A 25,211-nucleotide genomic window follows, 5' to 3' on the forward strand; every position below is an offset into this window, starting at 1 on the left:
ACACCCTTTTCTGTGTGTTTGTGTCCGCCCTGGAGCTACAAATAGATACGGCATCATCTACAGTAGTTAGTTTCCTGGGTGCATGTACGTGATGGATTAAAGGAAGGTAACTGAGTGCAGTCCTGTATACAGTGCTTATAGAGTATGATTTGAAAAAGTGAGACTGATTAAGATTCATACTTTGTTCATTCTCATTAATTCTACAAATGTGTTACTGAAGAAACAGATGCATAAATAATTGTATACAGACTGTTCCTTATACCTGTGTGGTGATGTCCTCTAGGGGTTTGACAGCCAACAAGAGACAGTGAGGACTTCATTATCGGGCTTAGCAGGAGACAAAGTCTCACTGTTTTACTCCTAGTCCTGGGTTTCCACAGAGATGGAGTCAACCAAACAAACAACGTCTTGGAATGCTACGTCCACAAATAAACAAGGACACACTCAGAGGAAGACATACAGTGTGCTCACATACAAACATAAATGCACACAGGGTGAATACTGTGCTGAGAGAATCCACTCCATCAACTGCAAGTCAGTGCTCAACTGTTGCTATGGAGAGGAAAAGCATGGCTTTCTAGTCTATTTTAAGGTGACTGGTGTTACTTTTTTTTTCTCTGCATATATCAGAGTCAAACATGTGATAGCGAAGCATTATCCCTATAGGGTATGGCAGTCGTGTGATGCTGATAAAAAAAATTTAGCAGTCTTCAATATTTGCTCTCGTGCTCCTCTTGATCTGTAGCTAATCAGTTGACCAAGTTCTACAATAAAACATGCAATCCTGGACAATCCTATATTCATGTATGCGGCCGAACTGAAGTGCCTCTCTTCATATTCAGAAGAACTCCCAAGTCATCGCGCTACAGTGTTACTTCTTTAATTTGTCAGACCATTCAGCTTTTACTTTGTTTTGTGTACATGAAGTAATCATGTTGACATCTTGTGTATGTGTAGAGTGTGCACATGAGTGTGGGTGTTCCTCTATTTCATCTCAAGGTGAATGTGTAAGATCCACACAGCAAGCGAGGTGTTACATTGCCTCTGTTTTTAGCACACGACTTGACACCTCTAAAGGAAATCAGTGGAGCTCACATCCTGCCTGCTGCAGCAGTGAATCCCAATCTTTCTACTGCAACCTAACTCACTGCACATAATTATTTACTGAACATAAAACTTGATGTGACGTCTTTCTCTCGCTCTTTATTTGCTGAAGCACCAGCATGTTTTGTTATATGCGCTTGCATGCATGTACACAGATTCAAACAAAAAAAAAAAATCATGACATGTATATTTTGCTCAATTTGGGGAATAAAAATCATGTTTGGTATGTTTTACACACATTTTTATTCATAAAATCTACCGAACTTCATGTGTTAATGTTATTTTACCGGAATAAACTGTTCAAGTACTTCCAAAATAAGTCCCAATATTAGTATGAGTATTGCTGCTTGATCGCCAGAAATATGAACAAAATGACATCCAGTTCATTCATGTCTTCAGATAAGCCGCAAGTCCAGTTTAAAACTAGACAGAAGGGAACGGAAATCTAAGGAGTAGCTACACTCTCCAAACAACGGACCCGGCATGCACTTTTTATCTAAATAATTCTGTGTAACATCAATAAACTGCTGCTGCTGCTGCTTACAGAGTCAAGGGTGAGAAATCAGACGTCACATTGATTGTTTAACCTTTAAAAAAAAAAAAAAAGAAAACCGCAGCATACACATTGCTAATTGCATTATGATAATGATTTTCCCCCCCACTTACTTTATCTGCAATTTGTGACTCATTTCACTATTTCCTGTTTGTTTGCCCAAGGATTACCAACCGCACCAGGCTAATGGCTTCTCTATGCATGTAATGACCACGGAAGACTATCTGGGTAACACCCTGGTTCTAGTAGAGTACACAGGAAGACCACCGCTGTTATTACGTCATTCTTCATCCTCACTACTTCCCTTCACTCCCTAACCCCAAACAGGAAATATCTCCTACATAAATCCCTTGGGACCGTGTAATGAGGCTTGTACAGTACAAGCGTATGTGTGTGCTCACGCAAGTGGGTGTATGTGCAAGGCTTACATGCCTTACAATCTGTCTCTTATTTAAGACTTCTGTGCAGAATTACACACATATACACACGGGTCTGAAAAGGTTATGGGAAACAGTTTTTGGCCGCAATATGACTAAGGAGGGAAAGAAAATAAAAAGAATAGATCACATCAGCTGAAGGAGTTTTTTTACTCTGCTAAGGCATCATAATGGATGATATCAGGGTGCTCTGGGTTAGACTTGACTAGAGAAGAATTTTACAGTAGAGCCAATGGAAACCCAGGGTGGGATTTCATAAATAACTGCACTAATGACACCTCATATCAATATTGAAAAGCAGAGAGAACAGAGGAAGCAGTGGTGGAGAGGGAGACACGAAGACAGGGAGGGAGAGAAGAAAAAGTAACCCCCCCCCCCCCCCAGTAACTGCAATACAAAAACATACTCGGTATTCTGGAAAATTTGATGCGCACTTTTCTTTTAAATGGCAGAAACTTGTACAAAACTTGCTTAAATTTTTTTTCTGTATTTTATATTTTGAATGCATCTGCTGATTGCTTAATTAATTCATTGTTTGGGTCTATAAAGTGTCATAAAATATTTTTTTAAATATTTTTTTAAAATGCATGCTGCGGTTAAATTTGTAACTTCCAAATTAAAATAGATAATCCAGATTCCTGTCCAAAAAAAAATAATAAAAGCAGCAAACTTTGACATTTGCTAAGATTTAACTTTTGTATTTTTTGCAATTTGCATAAGAAATTAAAAATATAATTTATAAACAACACTTTTGAGTTAATACACTTGCCAGGCCATTGCCCAGCCCCGTCTTTTAATCCAGTTATATCAATTGCTACCTACTGATCTTCAGAAATAAATAAAAACATGGAAGTCAGGAATGAGGGGGTGGAAAAAACAAAACTCTAATTTCTTTCTTTTCTCTGAAGTTGTAACAATTGCAAAAGGCCACAGTTGTTGCTGTGGCGTGCCAAACAAAGAATTCATTCCCTGTAAAGCCAGGCTGGTTATTAGTGCACCGTTCATCATCTGCTGTGACGAAAAGAGCATCGAGACATCCATCTCACTGCTAACACTCATCTGCATTATCCACCTAACTCACGTATGAACTGCCATGAAGTATGACAAGTATAACATGAGACCAAATCTGTGCAGACAAAAGGCACATTTGCTGCCCAGACAATCATCTCACAAACTTCCTCAGTCAGAAGCTTTTATCTGGAGGTTTGTGTGACAGCCGGGAGAGAAAGAGAAGCCGCTGCCGTTGTCAGCAATAAGCTCTGGATGAGAAACAACGGGGGTGAGGAAGGAATATGTAGCGTATTTTCCCACCTATTCCTACAGTACAGTAGATGTCTGTGACAGCTGAGTTTATCTGCAGGTGATACACAGGATAGTAACAGTGTGCCTGGGTCTCTGGTTGGGGCGATGGCGCTCACTGTCACCGTTTCTGTTAAATTCCTTTGGCTGTGTATAACAATAACACAGGGTTGCACAATTAATCAAATTTTATTCTCGATTATGATTTTGGCCTCTCACAATTAAACGAGCATGATGAAGCAATATTTAAAATGCAAGCTATGCTATTTAAAACCCAAAGAAAAAGTAAATCAAGTGCTCCCTAAATCAGGGCTTGACCACCCGCCTGCATGTGCCAATCACGGCTGTTCCCTGCGCCGTGCAGCTTCCTGGATTAGTCTGGACAAGTGACACTATGTTAAAATATAGAAACACAACAAAAACCAAACGTCTGGCACAGCAGAAGGCAAAGAGCTTGTCCCTTAAAGTGGATCACCATCCACTGTTTGGAAATAAAATGTAAATGTTAGCCAAGAAGAAATTAAATGCAGAGTGTTGTAGAGTTGTGTCAGTACTGCAAAGCAACACAGCAAACTTATTCAACCACCTGAAAACACACTACGAATTCCAGTATAATGAATGCATGAAAACCAAGACAAACAATGCAATGGTTGCTAACATGAATCTTCCAACATTAGCTCAGATGTCTATAAAAGCTAGCCTGTGCAGCGTGTCACATGCATCCATTCAGCTCACCATTCGGCCTAAGATATGTGTTGAATAAACATGGTCAGTAACAAAGGCTTCATGAAAATGGTCAACAGACTGGACAAAAGAGATCCCCCATGCAATTACTTTCCAAAGTGCCAAAACCTGCGCCGCATGCAAAACGCTGCAGGGAAAAAAGAGAGAGATCTCACAGCTTTAGAGCACTTTGCTATGAGTTTTAGTCACACCCACCATACAGGGAACGGAGTGAAACATTTCATATTATTTATTTGTAAAGATTAATTTATAAAGATTAATCAGGACAAACGTATGACTATAAAACTAAAAGCAGTGCCCTGCTAATTTATTTTTCTCCTAAGTTTTTTATTTCTTCTTATCAAACATGCAGAGTTGCCTGCTGTGGTGACCCCTTGTGAATAAGGGAGCAGCCAAAATTAGCTGTTCTTCTTTAAAGAGCTGCACTGTATTCAGGTGAATAAGGAGGACCAATTTTATGTTGATGCAAAGATGTAAAGATGTGAAAGCAGGATTCTGTTTGCATAGCAATGCAAAGTGCAATAAAATATTTGTAGTCACTAAAAATCAATGAATAATTGTGCCAAATAACTGCCATCTCAATACTTAGCATAATAATTGTAATTACTATTTTCCCCATAATTGTGTGGCCCTGTTGTAATATATGCAAATGTATTGTTGTTGTAGACCGTCCTACTGTCTCTCTGTATGTGCAATTGCAGTGCAGGGTGGAGCTGTATAATAAAAATGCTAGTGAGAGAGTTGGGACACAGAACAGCAGTAAATAATGACTGTCTCAATGCACAGGAGATTTCAGACACTGTAATAGCAGGCTGTAATATGGGCCAAATCTGTCCCCAAGGACAGCATCAGATTAACCAACATCCCTCCAACCACACAAATGCACACACACGAAAACAGAACTACTGGTTCACAAATCAATCTGACCCTCCTTCCTGCTTATTTAATAGAAGAGAACAGAAGGGAGGAAAAAAAAAAGAAAGGGCAGAGGAAAAGGAATGCGGAGATAGAAAAGATCTAAAGAAGGAAAGTGGGGATAGAGAGAGATGGAGACGAAGAAAAGAGGGCAAGTGTTTCAATAATTCACAAACTCCTGCTTCATTTAGCATAAAATCTGTGCCTTAACTGGACCCGTGTGTCCTCCACACGACGCATCATCTGCAGCATCCTCGCCTTGCATGTACAGCATGTGTTGTGCGTGTGCATATGAACTTGCAAAATGATGTAAAGACATGGTGTAATTGTGTGCACATGGGTATCTGAGTGCATTTTTACTAGCTAGCAGACATGGATTTCTATTAAAGGAGTAATGTAGGTTCATTAGCAGTGCTCCTGCAGTGAGAGGGGGAGAACAGGAAGGGCGTAGCAACAGATAACATTACATCTTTATGCTGTATAACACTTTTTTGTTTGTTTGATAGTGGCTCCCCAGCAATTGTGTGAGCGTACGTACCCTACTCATTCTGCATACAACTGCTCTGAGCATGCTGCCATGCAGTCTTAAAGAGTTATATTCAGCAATGACACAAAGCAAGCCTGGGCCTCTGGCTGTGAAAAATGAAGCCAATGCAAAAGTATAACTGCACTTTTCTAATGGCCAACAGAGGGCAACTCCTCTGGTAGCAAAAGAAGTCTGGTTATGCACACGTCTAACAGAAAATAATCCTGATCTTTAAGTGATTTATAACTTAGAAACATTTCCCAAATGACTTTATGGTCTCAACTGCTAGCTTCAATACTGACTCTTGTTTAGTTTGCAAATAGTGGGCCAAAGCAGAGCTAAATAAAGCAACTTGTGACAAAGGACGGCTTCCTAATATAGACTAAATTAGCTGTTCGGTAGCAGCCAATCAGAACACACCCTACTGACTTAAGGAAACTGCTGGAGGTTGGTGTACAAAAGCAGTGGAAAGGGAGTGCTGCTGAGGGACTGTGGCACTGATTTATTACTCATAGTTAGCTATGTGTTTTTATGTCATGTGTGTGTGCAGGCAATCAGTGAGTAAATCCAGGAACTGAACTGTTAATTTACCTCATTGTTTATATTGTTTGTTACAAGGTAACCAACTTTTGCTGCTTGTCTGTGTTTGCTGTTTTTATAGCGATGTCATCAGATGATTTAATTCCTGTTTATTACCTTGTAAATGTTGACATTTATTGAACAAGTTGATACTACTTGCACAGCTCAGGCAATATTTCTATTTTTTGTTGCTCTATGTAGAGCGCAAGAGCTATATATCTTAGAGCTATAGATTAGTGAGAGCTTGTTGTTGCTTTTGGGTTATTTTGTTCATCTTGAGAAGTGCTCTCCGAGCTATGGTTTCATATTCCAGTATATTTCCTTATGCTTGTCATGCGTATTAAATTTAAGCAGAAAGAGTATCTGGCAGAAAGATAAGTTCATATCTCGAACATGTTACATTGTTTATTCATACAGCAGATGACAACTTGTATTTATTATTCTATTTATTTTTAAGACTAGAGGTGAATTTCAAGACAAGACTGAATTTCAATAAATGTTTGCATTCTAACCAATTCCCCCTGATGGACATATTTGTTAATGAATCGGCAGAATCATATTTTCATTAAATCCATTACATTTCAGTCACCTTGTGATGACAAGTTTTTTTAATGTGCAGTTTCCCTCTGTGTCTCTAAAAGCAAAGATGGTGACAGCCAAAATGCTGACCGCAGCACAAACCAACAGCTGATGCCACAGTGAGTACTTCCATCTTTAATATACAGTCACATGTCAAATCCTCAGTAGACCTGTGGTTTTATTAAATGCCTGGTTCAACCTAACGCCACATACACACTGGAAGCGAGCTGCGTGTCGCACATTCGCTTTGACGTTGCCGATTGGTTGCTTGTGGGCATTCCAGGTTCTGGTTGCCTAGGTGATGTCAACGTATTTACTACCAGGTCATATGCCGATCAACGGTATTCTTCAGCCTCACTGGTGGTCTCTTCAGTCGCTCGCCTGAAAGGTTATCCCAGGTCATGCCCACTTTCCATCGCCAGCACTTATTTCGCCCAGACTTGCTTTTAGTCACCAGATTTTGACTTCTGTGGTCTCTGGTCACCGTGAATCATTTCCGGTGTGTACGCGCCTTAATAATCACCTTTAAAATCTGTGCACCCACAACAATTTGATTCTGTTTTTGACTACAAACACTACATCAAACATTGATTTAAAGTTTTTTCTGTTTTTAACCCTTTGTTGGATGTCAGCCGTACCTGTACAAGAGCTGTTCCTCAATATTTTGCTTTTCAGATATTCACTCTTTCATTTATTTCTTTTGTGATACAGTACATGGTTTTGGGGGGTTTTGCACTTGAGAACACAATCTGACCTTCATGCGTCAGTTCACTTCAGTATTACCACATCTTGATCTAGCTACTACTCATAACCATTTAGCAACTTATTTTAAAGCAGCTAGTGAAAAGAACATGGGAAGGGGGGGGTGTCTCTTTTAAAGGTTCTTTAAATGTTCACTGTAGATTACCACTGAATCTCAGGAGCCTAAAAATTGTATTTGGTACAGCCTTAAAGTTAGTTGCGAGCTAAAAACAAATGAACTGTCATTTATGTTGAGGATTTTTTTGTGTGTGAAAAATGCTTTGTGTGTGTGTGTGTGTGTGTGTAGCAACAGAAGTCACGTTTAGAGCAAAAGACAAACTAATCCCTGTGTGTGTACCTAAGCATGTGTGTTTTTTTTTGTTTTTTTAGGGGGGAGTTGACCTTGCCTTCATGCTTGGTCATGCATTTATACTTGATGCGATTTTTTGCATGCTCTGTTTCACCCTACACACCTTCCAGGAATTGAGCTGTTTCACTCTAAAGTGTAACAAAGACACTCCAGCAGGAGGGATATAAATGGAGTTCCCTAGAAGTGATGACTCAAAATGTCAACCTACTGAGGATAACAAGCAGAAAAATCTTACTCTTTAGTGGGAAAAGATTTCATCATATACTTTCAGCTAATCTGAGCGCTGATCAAACAGGCCAGATAGAGATACACTAGTCTTCTTGCTCTTTCTCACGTATGTGCGTGTATGTTGGAGTGTGTGTCTGTGCCGACGGGCACCTGTGACGCATGTAGGAATTTGTAATGATTTACATCTCTAAGTGTCATTCCGCTCATGTTGTTCACAGCGACCTGCACCAGCAGGTGCTGCTTTTCTGTAATCCTTATTGTCAATCCCTTTTGCACACACTTCTGCACATGTCCTGTGCGCACACACACACACACACACACACACACACACACACACACACACACACACACACACACACACACACACTAGTGCTTTCCAACAGATCTGAGGTTATTCTCCAGTTGTGGTGAGAAAGCCCTGCATGATAGGCTCAGCACAATCAAGAAGGGACCATTTCTCCCTAGAAGGTAAATAATTAACTACTGTAATTAATGGTTCAAGTCTGATGCCTGCTGTGCTCTCATCACCATTTATACTAATAGTTATATTATTTTACGGATTGCAAACTAATAAATTCACAGAATTATACAAAACAGAGCCAAACTTTTTTTTTTTTCCATTTCCACATTTTTCTCATTGTGACAGTAAGACAGTTCTTTCCCTCTGTCATTTTATGCTCATGTTGCTTCCCACACACTAATCAGCATAACCTACAGTTATGTTCAGTGGCAGGCTGAATGCTTCAAGCTGATGTGGACTTCATGTTTCTTATCACAGGGCTGGATGTAATCTCCAAATTGATTCAAAGGTTTTGAGGGGTTTCAATCTGGTCAAGACATTTTATTTGAAGAAATCTGGATAAAATGTAAAGGACATTAAATTCTTTTTATACATGGCTGTTATTCATCTTCAGAAGCAAACACATTTTATACAATAATAAACAAAAAGGAAAAGATCAAATGGTGGTGCCGTCGTTTACAGAAGGTCCTGGGTTCAAATCCAGGCAGGGGCCTTTCTTTGGGGAATTTGCGTGTTCGCACCACATACTCTAGCTTCCTTAAACAATCCAAAGACATGCATAATTGGTGATTCTTAATCATCCATAAGTATGAATGGTTGACTGTCTCTCTGTGTTAGCTCTGTGACCGACTGGTGACCTGTTCTGGGCGTACCCTGCCTCTCGCCCCATGCCGGCTGGGATTGGCCCCAGCCGCCCTGCAACCCTGAATTGGATAAGCTGAAGAAAATGTACAGATGGATGGAAAAGATCATTAAGACAAACAAAACAGGTAGGTAGCACGAGTCCTTTGAGGGATGCAGACATTCGATGAACTTTCTGGGTCTGAAAAGTAAGACCAATGCAGAAGGGCGAGGAGGGGGTGGCTCCTCTGGTTGCAAAAAGAAATCAGATTGTAAGGAAAAAACATTTAAAACATTTTAAAGAAAACTTCCCTACATTTCACGTCATTTATGAGCCCAGGAAACATTACCCTAATGAGTGTAAATAATAGCGTCATTTTGGATATAATAGACAATTAAGCAGGCTACGCATGGCTCCCTTCAAGGATGAGTGTAATTCATCTTCTGTTGCCATATCCAGAAAATCTTCAGGAGCAAACTATTTTTATTTAATCTATTTTTTTTGACTGGCTATATTATATTATAGCCCTGTGATGGACTGATGGCCTGTCCAGGGTATACCCCGCCTCTCACCCTGTGACAGCTGGGTGACCCCGAATTGAATAAGTGGTTAATAAAATGGATGGATGGATTAAACAATCTTCTATATTTTGCAAAGCAAAGAGATGGAGAATCAAAAAAAAATAAATAAATAAAGGTCCAAACTGACTGATAGTAGTTTTCTCTCAGGATGTAAGTCTGAACATGTCTCAGGTGGCCGTGCTGAATAATGTCTGCTGGCTATTACCCTCCACTGTTCCATTAAAATTCCCCAGCCAAAGCCTATCTGCCATTGTTATACAATTCAGGAAACCACAGGGCCCCAAGTTCACTACACTCCCGCAAGTGAAGGAAAACTAGTTTAGCTCAATGGGCTATTAGCCTCCACCTCTCCACACATAAAAGGAATGAGTACAGAGGCAGAACTGCAGAGTATTAGGGATATTGGTAAGTGGCCATCCATCAGCACTGCCACACAGATTGTACACACTATTTTGTGAAGGCTTGGTATAAACAGCACTACAGAGAACATGAATAATGGTGATTTTTCTTTTTTTAAAGAAAAAATACGGTCAATAGGATTCCCACAGGAAAACGTGTGTTTTCAAGGAAAGCTTTTGTTTTCCTGTGTGTTCTTTAAAAAAGATCTTTACAAAAGGTAATTCAGCTCACATAAAGAACTACATTGATCCTGTTGGTAGTGCAGATGCAAAAGTGAGCAAGAAATATAATGCAGCAGCATTATGTGTTTTGACATTTTTGCTGCTGTTACAACTAAATTTCCCCTTTGCGGGACAATAAAGGCTGTTTCTTCTTCTCCTTCTTCTTCTATAAATGAAAGCATAACCAGAACCAAAAGCACAATGCAACTCTATCAAGCTTTTCACATCAGATTGAGTTGACAAGGGAAAGACGTGCAAGTTAGTAACAAAGACACACTGACCAATGCAGGTGGAGAAAAATAAAATTAAAATTAAATACAGGGGGTGGGGGGAAACTGCAGCAGACAGTTTCAACAGCCTTATGTTAACTATTGAAGAGAGAGTGGAGATGAGGTGGAGAAAGGGAGACAAAGTCAACAATGGCTAGTGAGACATGCAGAAGAAATCAGAGGAAACTAAAGGGAAGTATGGACACTTAGAAAGATGACAGGAAGAAGAATGAAGGTAAAGTTGACAAGGAGGTGAAAAAAAAAGGAGATAACAACGGCAACAAGGCTCAGCGCTGCAGTAACACACAGAGAGACGGTGAGATGTGCGGGGAAAATGGTGGGTGGGAGAGTGTGGGTGGCGACAAAGATGGCACTTTATCATAGAGCCTAGTTGTAAAAGCAATAAACTCTCTATAGGTCTCAGCATAAAGACTTCCCAGGCACCACAAAGGCCATCCTCATTCATCTCACTAAAAGCTGAAGTTGCTGAATTGAGCTCAACTCCTCCTGGAGAGAAGTGTTTGTCATCATGAACTTCTGACCATTTCAGAACCTTCAGGCATAAAAACTGATGAGACTACTCTCCACTTTTTTTGTTGCATCTGAACTTATTCAGTTAGTCTGCATTTTATCCCTTTGAATGCCAAACTATAAGAACGTTTGGCTTTTGAGTTGCACTGTGCTACCCATTAGAAGTAGCTCAAACTATTTGAACTGTGTTTGATTTCTTTTTGTTTGTTGTTTAAATGTGATCTTGCAGACACACACACACACAAAAAAAATATTAAAATATCCTAAACGTAACATGAAATTAAAAGTTCCATGATCATACAGTTGACATTTGTTCCAAGAAACTATAGACCTATCATCACTGACAGGGCAACCTGTAAATTATCTCATTTGCATGACTTCTGATTCGTTTCTGCAGGTAATTATCATCCTAGGATGTGATCACTCTTGCCAGTTTGCCACCCACCTGTTTCTTCCCTTTTTTTCTCATCGCTCTTCTCAGTTCTCTCCATCTCTCACAGCGCACTTATACAGAAGGTGTGATTGCATTAAGCTGCAGAGAGAGAGCGAGAGAGAGGGCATCCCTGGGGCTGCACTAATGTACAGAACAGAATGTACAGAGCAGGAACTGTGAAGGAGAGCAAGAGAGAGGTTGGAGTGGTGGGGGGGGGGGGGGTCCATTACTATAATCATTTTACCTCACTTGAAAAGGTGGCTCTTAGAGCAGGTTGTGTGGAGGAGAGAAGACGGGGAAAATACATGGAGAGAGGGGAAGAGACATGAGTGGAGAAAAAAAAAGCCTCTTATGGCTGTTAGTAAATCTAAAGCACAACTTCATTTTTCAACTTTTATTGCTTTCTCATACGAGCACCCAGAGCATCCGCACAATAACCAAAGACATTTCAGCGGTATATTAGTGTCCCCGTAGTGCGTTTGTAATATCCTTGAGGTGTCCTGAGACAAGCATTCTAGATGATAGCAATTAACAAGACCAGTCAAGGCTCAACAGCAATCACCGCTTTTAAAATTATTCATGTTTCGGGTTAAAATACACAAACCATATATCAAATGTGCTAATTCACAGCCGATGCAGTTTGTTTCATCCTGCTATGAATACAATAAAGTCCAAAACCCCAACACCGCACAAAAGTAATATGTTGCTCCATGCAAACAATGAGGGATATCTTTCAAAGCAGGCGCGGAAGACAGGGAATACCCTGAAGGAATAAGATCTAATGCAATCAGATTGCTCTGGCCAATTAGTCAGCACTAGCCTAGCCAGAGATGATGTCAGCCGTCATTACTCACTGCTTAATGCTATAAAGCAGAAGGGAATCAAGAGAAAACAAAGAAAAGAGCAACAAAAGTGGGTTTAAGCTGGGAAGAGCCCACTTAATCACACCAACACAGAATAGTACACTTATGTGAATAATGGCACCTACGCAGAATAAAAATCTCTCTCACACACACACACACACACGCGCGCACACACACACACACACACACACCTTACATTCCTAAAACACAGTTTATCTACTCTTACATAGACATTTAAGAGTATATGCCTAGATATATTCAGCCATGCTGACGATGATACAGTACACAGTAAACATAAAGATGCAGGCATCCGCCCTCAGCCCTTCACACACTGACACGCACGCTGTACCAGCACATGCATGGTTCATTAGTAATGACCTACAGCAACATGTTTTTCCACACCAATTCCAGTCAATACCTCACAGCTCCAAATGACATTTTCACATCACTTTCATATACGGCAGCATGTTAGGGGGATCTCCCTCAAATACATTGACATACTATGTAGCAGGGTTACTGCCAGTGTATTACAAGCCCAGCAGCCCACTGGATCTATAAGTTGACCCCCGGTGATTTGTTTTTAACATGCATTCCTAAGCTGCTTTCTGGAGGTACAACCGAATTATATTGGATCATTTATCTTATTAGATTACTGTTATAGCTTATAGTTAGCCATTTATACACACCTAAAAACTGCTGGAAAGAGTTAGTAGAACTATAAAAGAATTTTAACCTAATAACATCCAACCGTTTTATTGAATTCATGACTTAATACAATTTTAGTAGCATTCTGCCTATTCTACTGGCATTCAAAGTTGAAAGCATAATACAGTACTGTGTAAAGGTCTTGAGCCACCCCTCATTTCTTCATAGTTTGCTAGGAAAATAGGAAACAGGTACAGTGGTTTATTGTTTATGTTTGACACATGTGCAAACATACAGTAAATAAAATAGTTTCTACAATTCTAACAAGCTTGAAAGTCAATCTGTAACACAGCCCGAACTCTCTTAGGAAAGCTTTCCTTTAATTTCCTTAAGAAGTCTTCAGGAATAGTTTTCCACGCTTCTTGAAGCACATTCAAAGCTCTTCTTTGGATTCTGGCTGCCTTTTGTTCCATTATGGATATTGTTCTTCTGTTACAAATAGGTTTTTTTTTTAGACCTGACACTTCTTCTTCCACTTGTCCAGTTTTCTCAAATTTTTTTAAGGACACAAAGCCATACCAAGACGTCTTCAGCTATTACCTTTGTGGGAATCACCTCATTGCTGCAGAAATCCTATTTTATGTCTGTCAAACTGTGTTAAAGCCTTTTTGAAATACCTTCAGAAAGCCTGGAGAACTACTGCTCGAGATTGCTTAAAAAAATACAAGATCAGGCTCCTTGGAAGGAAAATATAAAGACACGAGCAGTGACTCAAGACTTGACCAGCATGTATACAAATAGGTAGTTATACTGACCTCACTAGCTAATAGGTGGATTGATTATTAAGCCAGACTTCAGTATCTCTTCAGCTACTGTATAAGAAACAAGGAGCTGCTACTGGAGTTTAATGTGAAATCAGACAGAGCTTTCCCAAAATCTTTTTTAGGATTCCACCAACTCCACTGTGCTCCTGTGTTCTGGAGCGCTACATTCATGCAACAGAGATTTACATTCCAGCTTTCTGAGATTTCCCTACAAATGTCTTTACCAAGTTGTGAGGCTTTTCACATGAAAAAGAACAAACTTGGATGGTAAAATTTAAATTAATTTTGTTCAAACATGAGTTCCTTTTTCTTCTGCTCTCTTGCGTATACAAATTAGGTCTATGCCGTCAGTGGTGAATGTCTCTCTTTATATCGATTGATTCACACTTCATTTTTTTTCCTGCCTCCTCTCCTGTCTACCTTTATCCTTTCTTCTTAGTAATTCAGCCACAACCAGCAGTCTGGATGAACTCTGAGACACCGGGCAAGGTAATTAACTAACTGTTCAGTGTGCAGAAGCAGTTAAAGTAGGTGTGTGTCAGAGTGGTTTTGTGGAGAGTGGCAGCATGACAAGTAAAGACAGTGAGACAAAAGACAGATTGAGTGAGTGAGGAACTCGCAAGGGAGGCCGCTGACAGGACAGGAAAAGGAAGAAAGAAAAGGAAAAGCAGATGTACAGAGAAAGATGGGGAAAAAAAGATCTAATGATTGATTTTAATTAGTTAATTGTTCTTGTTCTACCAAACTGAAATGAATGCAAAGCTGCCTCTTTATGGTTATCCTAAAAGTGTAACATGTCTGTTCTGAGCACCCTCCCAGTCCTCAAGTAACTTACTTTCCTGCTGTCCCTCTTCTTGTTTGCTTTCTGTCTCTCTGCCACTTTAATTCGTGACAGCTGTTGTTGCAGTTGGCACTCTCAGGTGTGTGTGTGTGTGTGTGTGTGTGTGTGTGTGTGTGTGTGTGTGTGTGTGTGTGTGTGTGTGTGTGTGTGTGTGTGTTTTCAGTGCTCTCCAAACCCAATTCAATCCTACTATGAGAGCGGGGGCCCAGATCAAATAAAGCAGAGCGTAGCGATTACAAGAAAACAGAGAAGGGGAAATCCATGCACTCACTCTGTCGCTCTCTCTCTTACACGCACACGCACACACACACACACACACACACACACACACACACACACACACACACACACACACACACACACACACACAGAGAGAGAGAGAGAAGGGATGACCTCTCCATATACTCATGTTGATTCACCTTCTCATACCAGCAATGTGCTCCAAAACTAACAGATTTCTTACTATAGAGGAACTGATGTTAATTACATTTTGCTATTATACAAGTGATATGTAACTGGCAATAAACTTTTTAGCGGGTGACCAACAAAATGGACTGGATCTATTTTTTGGGGTTTTTTTTTTAAGCTTTTGTTCAAGGACTCACGCCCCCTGGCATTGCTGCATATCCAGACGCTCCTGTGAAACTGTATTGCAGAAAGCATCATTGGGTTAATTAGTCATTTGACATCTCTGAGATTACTGTGAACCGTAGCTGTAGGCTGCAGTGAGTCTAACCATGAACGAGAGAAAGAGAGAGTAGGTAGGAGGAATTCCAATTTCAAATAAAAAAATTAAATCAGTCTCTCAAAAATTGATTGAAGTCACATAAAGCTGTCAGATTTCTTCTGCAATACATAAATAAGTTTAACCGGTCTCTGCAATTATTGAATCAAAGCCGAGCATATTTTGTAAACAGGCCCCAAGGATGATTGGAATTTAAAGTTATAACCAACCAGTAAGATAATTAATGAGCGGATCAACACGATGTTTCCAAAACAGAAGGCTAATGTATTTTTGATTTATTTGTGTAAACAATCTTCATCCTGGACAGTAGAACAAACCTTGCTAATATTTACTTGTTCATGTTAATGTTGTATGCAAACTTGTAAAGTATTTGTAAATTGTTAAGAAATTAAATATCTTTTAAGTATAACATTATCTATTTTAGACAGACATAGAGCTATGTCAAATATATGCCCTCACCTGCTATTTAAGCAGGTACACCTGTTCAACTGCTTGTTAACGCAAATACTTAATCAGCCAATCACATGGCAGCAACTCAATGTGTTTAGGTGTGTAGACAATCCGACATGCAGAAGTTCAAACCAAGCATCAGAGTGGGGAACAAAGGTGATTTAAGTGACTTTGAATGTGGCAGGGTTTGGCACTTCATGGCACTTTACTTTATATACCTTTATGACCACAATGTGCCCATCCTCTGATGGCTGCTTCCAGCAAGATAAAGCACCATGTCACAAAGCTCACATCATCTCAAACTGGTTTCTTGAACATGACAATGAGTTCACTGCACTCAAATGGCCTCCACAGTCACCAGGTCTCAATCCAACAGAGCAACTTTGGGATGTGGTGGAACAGGAGATTCTCATCATGGATGTGCAGCAGCTACGTGATGCTATCATGTCAATATGGACCAAAATCTAAGAGGAATGTTTCCAGCACCTTGTTGATTCTGTGCCATGAAGAATTAAAGCAGTTCTGAAGGCAGAAGGGGGTCCAACCCAGTACTAGCAAGGCGCACCTAATGAATTGACAGGTGAGGGTATTTATTTGTCTTTGCTGGGTATGCATGCAGTACTCCAGTGTTAGCAGCGTTATAACATATTTTGCTCTTAAACTCACTGTAAATCACGCAGGATACAACATAAGCCACATGTCAAATATTTTAACATAAATTTTAGCTGATTTATGTCATGTATTCTCATTCTGATTCTACATCTTTTACTTCTTTATAGTTGACAGTCTCTATATGGTACACCGACAGCCACGGCGACTTGCCGCCCAGTGTCATTGTTTGAGCTTTTAGGCTGTCACCCCTCCATCTGCTCATTTCTGAGACTTTGTGTTCAGAGAAAGGCAACTGTCAACAGTGAATTTACAAAAGAGAGAGCGAGCAGAAAGCAGCGGGGAGTGAAATGTGTAATTTCCAGTCAGCAAGCCTGACAGCTGAAGAAAGAGGAAGAGAGAGGGAAGGGAGAGCAGAAAGAGGGTGATTTTCAAACAAAAATATCTAAAAAGGCTACTTTATGTTCAGCATTTTTTTTCTCAATTATCTACTTTGTTTCATCTTTATTTTACCTTTTGATTTACTCTAACTCTCCCCCCATCCACAAATCTACTCCTCTATAAATTGGTACAATGTTAATTTAATAAACTAATTAGTATGTACTTCAAAACATATTTGTAGAGTTATGAAGCAAGTCCCTGAGCGCACTGAAGTACCTCACAGCAAAATATAATGATGCTGTTGGTGAGTCAAGTATAACTTTGCGCTGAGGGTTGATAAACAAAAAATTATTTTGTAGCAGTGGGGGCATGCCGCAACCAGAATGAGAATCAAAAAACAGCTTGGGTTTTACGTTTTTTTTTTTAATAACTGGTACAAAAATCCTATCTTTTCTATCCTGTCTGTACCTTCACCCATCCCATAAAAATAACACCGCCTCTCAGAGAGCAGGCAGAGTGAGCAGCAGGAGAAAGTGGAGCTGATAATGGTCACAGCAGAGTTTAGGACAGGGAGGGTAGATAGAGTAGAAGAGAGTAAGAGATGTTTAGCGAGACAAAAAAGCAGGGACTGGCTTTCTCCCTCTCTCCCTCAGTAAGCCCTTCTATTCATTCTACTATCCCTCATAGGAGAGACTGAAGCTTCAACATACAGCTGGTGAGACGGAGATAAAGGACTGACGGAGGAGCTTCAATAGATGCAGTGGAGGCCGAGGATACAGAAAGACGGGAAAAAGAAGGGAGAGCCAGTTCGGCTAGAGAATGGGTAGTGAAACTGAGAGATGAACGAGGAGACAGAAAGAAAGGGAATCTGGATGGGAGAAGGAGCTGGGAGAAGGAGCTGAGAGACGTCACGGTGGGCTGTTCAAAGCGAGGAATGGAAAACAAAACAAGAAAATCAAAAGTCAAAAAAGGCGAGAAGGACAGGAGCTCAGTTACATTCAGAGAAGTTTATCCTCTGAGTCACAGAAACACACAAATACCCAAAGCACACCTAAGTACCTCAGTTCTTATGAAAACTGTTATTAAAAGAAGAAAAGGAAGGACCAGTCCAGACCCATCTCCTCTCATACCTGCAGTTTGATTCATTTGGTTCAGACTCACGTAGGCTGTACAGTGAGTCTTGATATATTTGGAGAGGAAACATCTGTGTACCGTAACTCATATAATCATATGTCCAGCACATACTTGTTGGTGTCTGAGGAGGTGTATGATTGTGGGGTTTTTTTGTACTTTTTCTATGATATTCTTACCCTATTTAAAATTTTATCTATAATAAGCAATGGGGGTGAAGCAATTAAGTTGCTTTCTGTACTCCAAGTGTTGCTGGAGCTTCAACTTCTTCATATTGTAACATCATGAAGTTACTGTGCGGTGCCTGTGTTTAACTCATCATGTTATAAATCATAAGCGATGCTTACGTGATACCATGCATGGTTCCATGGTTACCACTGATCTGGCATAAAAATATGCCTCCTGTATTAAAGATCCCTTGATGGATTGAACACACCAGATGGCTTTAACCCATTAAGACCTGATTCATGCATATCTATACATAAAGAGGGCACCATAAGTCTAACTGGATTTTAATAGTAGCCAAGCTTGTGTATTCATATTAAAGTCTCATAACAATTATCACAAAAAGACTGTGGTCAACTGTACCAGAATCTGCCTGTAAGTAAAAAAAAAATAAATAAAAAAATCATTAGCTTGTTTGTGAACCAGAGTAAATATAATGTTACTGACTCCATCCTCTTTGACTCTTACCTGAGAATAGGAGGCAGGGCTAAACTGGTGGAGTAGGTGGAGCCTTCCGCTCAGCTGAGAGCTGATGACTGATTTCAGCTGTAGTTCCTGATGTGAAGCCTTGATCTCTGCACCAATGGAAGGGAAGGGAGAAGATGTCTGCGCCGTCTATTCGCGTCTGTCTGCAGGTGTGGTCACCGTTCCCTACAGGTAAACAGACAGAGAGGCATTCATTGCTGTCTTCAACACATCAGCAGGCAATATTATTTCCTTAATGTGATTATTTAGGTCTCAGTTATTACTTATTCTAGCTCAATTATTGCTGCATAATAACCAGATTTGCAAGTACAATAATAGGCTTAACCATCAAGTATTATTTTCCATTTAATTACTTCAGTTTTATGTAGAAACACTGCTGCTGCTCTTGGAGCATTAAGATGTCAGAGAGAAGAGATATCCACAGTATGGTCATGCAGTAGCCTTAGTAGCCCCCTTATTTACGAGGGGCACCCACTCAGAGGAAAGTTAGCCTGAAGGGAGGGTGCCCTTAAAGGGAGAGGAGTTAAAACAGTTTGTTTCAGACAGTGGATGAACTGAAGGCCAGCACCCCACAAGATAAATGAGGAATATTTTGAACTGTGAATCACGTAAAGCTAGTCTCGTACAGTCCAGGAATAAAATATAAAGCTGGAAACAAGCACAATAAGTGGTCCATAAACATGAGCTTGATCTTAACACACACACACACACACACACACACACACACACACACACACACACACACACACACACACACACACACACACACACACACACACACACACACACAAAGAATTACATAAAATACCCATTAGTGAGGTGCAGAATGATGCTACTATTACAATAAAATTCCAATTGCCTTCTGTGTTAAGAAGAAATGGGTGTGCAAATTCAAACAGGAAAATTGCTGATATGTTGTTGTTTATGACAGAGTAATTTCTACCACTGCCTTTCTTGACAAGGCTGACACACACACACACACACTCACACACACAGAGCATGCTTGTAGTACTTGTTAAATCCCAATCCCTGTTTAAATTGAAGTCTGTAAACCGTGTGCATTTGTAAATGTCTGCACTTGTGATTCTTTCTCTGCTTTTCCCTTTTTCTGTTGCGCTCTCTCCCTACTCTTAAGAGTATTCGGAACAAACACCCATGCTATTTATACACTGACGCCGAATCAGCATGGCAACCACGCTTTGTTTACCCACATGAGACACACGGTTTGAGGCTTGTGTCCTCTTTTTTTTTTTTTTCTCATCTTCTTTATTTTTTTCCTAAACAAAAATCATTGCTACTTAGTTCTTGCACATGACCTTAGCTCAGTCTCCACTGAGGACAATGTTTCCCTTTGACCAAATGTCTGGTAAACTGAGAGAAATTAAAGTAGTATTTCTGTGAAAACAACATCTCATTGCTTGGTAATGTTAAATGTAATTTTACACTACAAAGGGCCCATTTGTTTTCTCAGAAAGCGCTCAATGACAGTCACTATGTCTAAAGCAATACTGAAAGAATCGCACTTCTCCTTTTCTACTCTGCATGCATACCATTCAGGGAAATAAGTTCTATTTTCAAGCCCCATACATCAAACGCTAAGACAACCACTAGACTTGTTTTTACACCTTCTGTGCAAAGCACTTAATTCCCAACTGCTGTAGTGGCACTCCACCATATCCTAAAGCAGAGTGCTATTGCATCATGTATCGCCCAGGTGTGAATCCAACTTTATGGCTTTGTTGCAGGATCTTCATTAAAAGGAGTGAGTTAATGTTCCCCAGGCAAATAAAATGTGGTACAGTGCCTAATTTGATGCACAAGCACAGAGAGAAACACTTAGTGCTCCCATCCATAGTGCTCTCTTATTTTAAGTAACCCCCGAGGCTGTTACCACATTGACAAAGACATGTCCCAAGGTCACAGGGCAGAGCTGAGCATTAAGTTGAACCCCGAAACAACGCATCGACTCAGCAACACAAAATCAGGTCAGCTGATCATGTGACAACCAGCCTTTCCCCCCCAGGGACAGAAAGTGATACTAAAGCATGCATATTATTGTTTTTCACTAACTTAACACAAAATTTAAGAAGCATATACACACACGAGCATGCAGGCATTTGAAACATGCAAAACACATGGTGTGCACATGCAGCTAATAGAGCATGTATACACACAGAAACCCACAAAGCAATAGAAAAAGGTGTACAAAACATGATCTGCCTCAGAGACCCTGACTTCTGACTGTCACGCTCTTTGCTTCAATATGCATTTCCTATATATGAATAAAATTACACTTCTCTACAGTTAAAGTAGATTCATTTGCTTGCTTATTTTCAACAATCAAATGGTATTAAAAATATGTCCTGATGTAGTTACAACCAAACTATATATCAATGCCAAAAAATACAAATTAGACATTTCATGTCATCAGATCACATCTTTCATTGCACTTTTTACATTTTTGGATCACTAAATCATCAAATTTTCATCTCTGTTCAATGTGAGGGGTTAAATCTATAAGGGTTGGAGTTTTCACTTGGATTCACCTTGCCTATGTGCTTCTTGGAAAAGGGAGTGTTCTAAATATTGTGAAAAGTTTACAGATAAGCAACGGTTTGTAAATGCTCACACGTACCACTGCAAGATTTTCCTCCGACTCAGCAGCCTAGGATTCAGTTCCCCATCTGTTGCAGAGGGCACTCAATAATACTGGCAGCCTGAGTGTGTGTGTGTGTGTGTGTGTGTGTGTCCATGTGCACCTGTGAAACTGTGCACTGCCCCTCTCAGCCTGCTTTTCTATTGGTCTCCTGCCTGGTGTCCCTCTGTCACGAAGAGAACACAGAGTTTGTGCATGCACGTGTGAGAGAGAAAATTTTTAACCATACATCTCTAAGTACCGATCTGAGCTTTAAACTGAGCATGAGGTTAAAGAAGCAGCAGGGTAAAGACCATTAAATATCCAATTCATTTGCTTTGGACATTTGCTTTCTGGTCTGTACCTTGGTTGGGTAATGTTTAGAAAAGTTCAGCGCAGCAGTGCATGTTTGAGAACAGCTCAAGTTTAAAGGTTCAGGTAACATGGTTTAGGCTGGGGGTTAAGGTCAGATTGTGATCTAGCTGTAATGGTTAAGGTCGAGATGAGAGGCAAGATTAAAAAGCAGTGCACTGTGCATTGATGAGGAGCATCTATGCATCTATGAGAAGCAGAGCTGTACCACTGCTGCTAGAGCGCAAGGACACAAAGAAGTCGACCCTCTGGGCACTTAGAACATTTTACGTGATGCTTCATAACATTCTTTTATACAAGAGCTCTAAACCTGCACATTTCTGTCACACTTCAGGTCAATTCAGCTCTGGTATTCACACATGATTTGCCTTTTTTTTTTTTTTTTTTTTTAATATAGCACTGTATATGTTTACATTTAATAAATCTTCTCTAAGAGGCTATCAGGGAGCTCTGTGTGTCTTTGTGTGCCATGCTTGCCTGCCTAAGTCACCTTCATTTGTTCTGTCTTTGCACTTGATTTGTATTTTTGTAAATGATAAAAGTTCAGAATGCATTATAAGGCAGAAGGCCAGGGAAGCAAACTCTCCCAAAATTGACTACTACTCAGCTATTCTGCACAAGATACACTGCTATAACCAAGCTGTTTTTCTAGTTTGAAATGTGCCATAAGAGTAAGATTCCAAGATACAAGGAAAGTGCAGCTTTGCAAAGGCGTTGAATTGCATTGCAGGCTGGTTCACTGGCTGCACATAAGACGGGTTACTAGCTGGCTAGCAATAAGGTGGTTATTTGCCCACAACCAAGCCTGTATCAGAGTGACTGAATGTGAGAAGCGGAATTATGACCAAATAATTTAGGTCCTGCAAAAGTAATGTGTTTGTTAATCACTGAATATCTCCTCATAAAAGCCTCAGTTTAATGTCAAATTACTAAAGGAACATTTACAGGGTAACAATTGACACAAATGTCCCACAGATGAATGTAAAGCCCACAGACATAGTGAAAAATCATATGAATGTGGGCTTTACATTTCACTTTACAAAATCAGTTTAAATTTGTGAAATTCATATTCTTACATGCTACACTGATGACATTTTTGTGTTTGCAATGCTATTTTTTAACTGTAATGCATGTAAGGCTAAATGAACTAAAAATGAAAAGAACGCAGTGAAAGCAAGAAAAAGCCCCAGACATTCAATGAAGCAGTAACAGGAACATGAACTCTTTGTTATGCAACTTACTTAGCAATCCTCAGCCCTACAACCATAGGTCAAAGTGTAGCACTCTAAAAAGCATCCCAAATGTGCTTCTGTATACACCAAGATCATGCTTTTTTCTCAGCTATGTCTTCACTACCATTCATACAGTATGCATACAGTACTGTACATAGACAATATTCATCTCAGTGAGTGGGACAAAGTGGGCTAAATGTTCAGTTATGGGTCAAAGCAAACAGGTCAGATGACAGATGCAGCATTATTAAAATATAATGAGAATATTTCATTCCACTGTTTCCAGTTTCACTAAATAAACTGTTTTGACTCATTTATGGATGGTTCAGTTCATTTAAAGCGGGGATGGAACAAAGCAGTGCACTGCGGGAAAGGGGTCAACGGAAAGCGTATTTTAGCTACCTAAAAAATAATAAAATAAAAAAAGAATATTAATTTAACTCTACACTATATTTAGATTCGTGCTGCCGGACAGCCGTGTTCATCAGGGAGACAGGCAGATATTGCTCTTCTCACAGACATCATTTCACCCAGCAGAGCACTGGAGTCTACCGCTGCCTTAAGTTTGTGTTTTTGTGTGCCTCTTGTGTATTCAACGGTTAGTTCAGATTAAAACTAATGTGTTAAAACACCAAAGTCGCACAGCTGTTCACCGCCAACTCCCTACGTCTGGGACATAAAATTACTGTTTTTGTCAACAGAGTCTGACAGCTTTGAAGAGAATGTTTTCTTTCTTTGTGCGCCGTTTCCACAAAAAAAAGTTTGTGAACTGTTGATTTAATTGAATTGAATATCTATTCAATTCAATTCAATTCACAAAAAAAGTCATCTCAAGGCAGTCGATATTTCAAAATCAAGACTACAGTAATGGGCAGAGAAACCCAATGATGTCCCTTGTCCCCTGTGAGTAAGCACTTGGCGACGGTAGGGAGGAAGAACTCCCCTACACAGGCAGAGACGCCCTGTAAAAACCTGCCTTCTATCTGAAGGCCACCAGATGGTAATAGCTGTGGCTGGTCCTATAGAAATGTATGAGAAAATGTCTGTCTTGACCCCTGTGAACAGTTTCCTGCTGAGTTTATGGGCTCAGACACTCATTTCGGATCATACTGGATAAAAAGTCTGTTTTGGAATTCTTAATGACACCATGTTTCAAAACAGAGGATTACCTGTGGTATGAAACCGCACACTCAGACTTGCCACTCTTTTGCAACAAAGATGGCAACATCGGAAACGCTCATCTCAAGGCTTCAAAACGGAACTTCAGAAACAAGCAGCTGACGTCACGGCAGAGCTACGTCCACCTTTTATACTGTCTATGGTTGCTCTCATTTGACAGTGTAACAATATACCTTATAAAGCTGATCTAATACCAAGGCCCTGTGCAGCCAATCAAACCTAGGTGACACAATCAAATAATGTTCTACCACACTATTCATAAAGTAGACTAATAACAGAGGTACCTGAACATATTTTGTCAGCGCACAATATTGAAACGTCATCAGGAATGTGTAGGGGAAATGCTTCTGAAGCTTAGGCTGAAAGCACTTGCTCACTGTCTAACTCCTCTCCATTAGGCCCTCGCAGGAGGCACCATTAATTGAGTGTCTCCTGATGTTGTTATGCCACTCGTAAAATAATAAAAGCTAATTAATGCCATAAGATGATGATAATATTAGCAAAGAACTTTACCAGAAGGTCAGCTATCAAAGTTGCGTTTAGTATTTTACAAAAGGTTGGGAAGAAAAAAAAAAAAAAAAGCTATAAGCAGTACCACTTTATATGAGTGTTGATGCTGTCAGTTCCCAGGAAAGAATATTATCTGCTGTTGTGTCCTTGAACCAGAAAATTTAAAGTAGATTAACCAAGGTTTGTTCAAATCCAACATCCTCCTTTTCTTACTTCCTGTCCTCCTCTCACCTTGTCTTTTTTTTCCTAAGATCTTCCTCTTTTTCCTCCTTCCTTCTTCTTTTTTTACATACTCCCTTCCTGTCTTCTAATACAAGCATTCTCCAGGGTAACACATCACAACATAACAACATCACTATGAGACAAGGCAGAGACGTGAGCTGGGGGGAGTAAAATCCAGAGCAGACACACAGTCCAAACTATGCATTTGAA

General features: G+C 39.9%; 1 protein-coding gene across 4 annotated transcripts in view; it reads right to left on the minus strand.

Moving 5' to 3' along the window:
- atxn1a (ataxin 1a) overlaps nt 1-25,211 on the minus strand; it is a 95,503-nt gene that overhangs the window by 47,929 nt on the left and 22,363 nt on the right. For 2 of the 4 annotated variants that reach the window (XR_004020549.1, XM_030740603.1), the window contains exons 1-2: nt 21,611-21,673; nt 18,834-19,016 (exon numbers count right to left, since the gene is read on the minus strand). The gene's annotated coding sequence lies outside the window, so the exon portion shown is untranslated. Of the gene's footprint in view, nt 1-18,833; nt 19,017-21,610; nt 21,674-25,211 lie in introns of those variants that run through there. The other 2 variants (XM_030740604.1, XM_030740606.1) reach the window with 2 other exon arrangements.

This window comes from Archocentrus centrarchus, chromosome 11 (genome assembly GCF_007364275.1).
Source record: "Archocentrus centrarchus isolate MPI-CPG fArcCen1 chromosome 11, fArcCen1, whole genome shotgun sequence".
NCBI classification, from domain to species: Eukaryota; Metazoa; Chordata; class Actinopteri; order Cichliformes; family Cichlidae; genus Archocentrus; species Archocentrus centrarchus.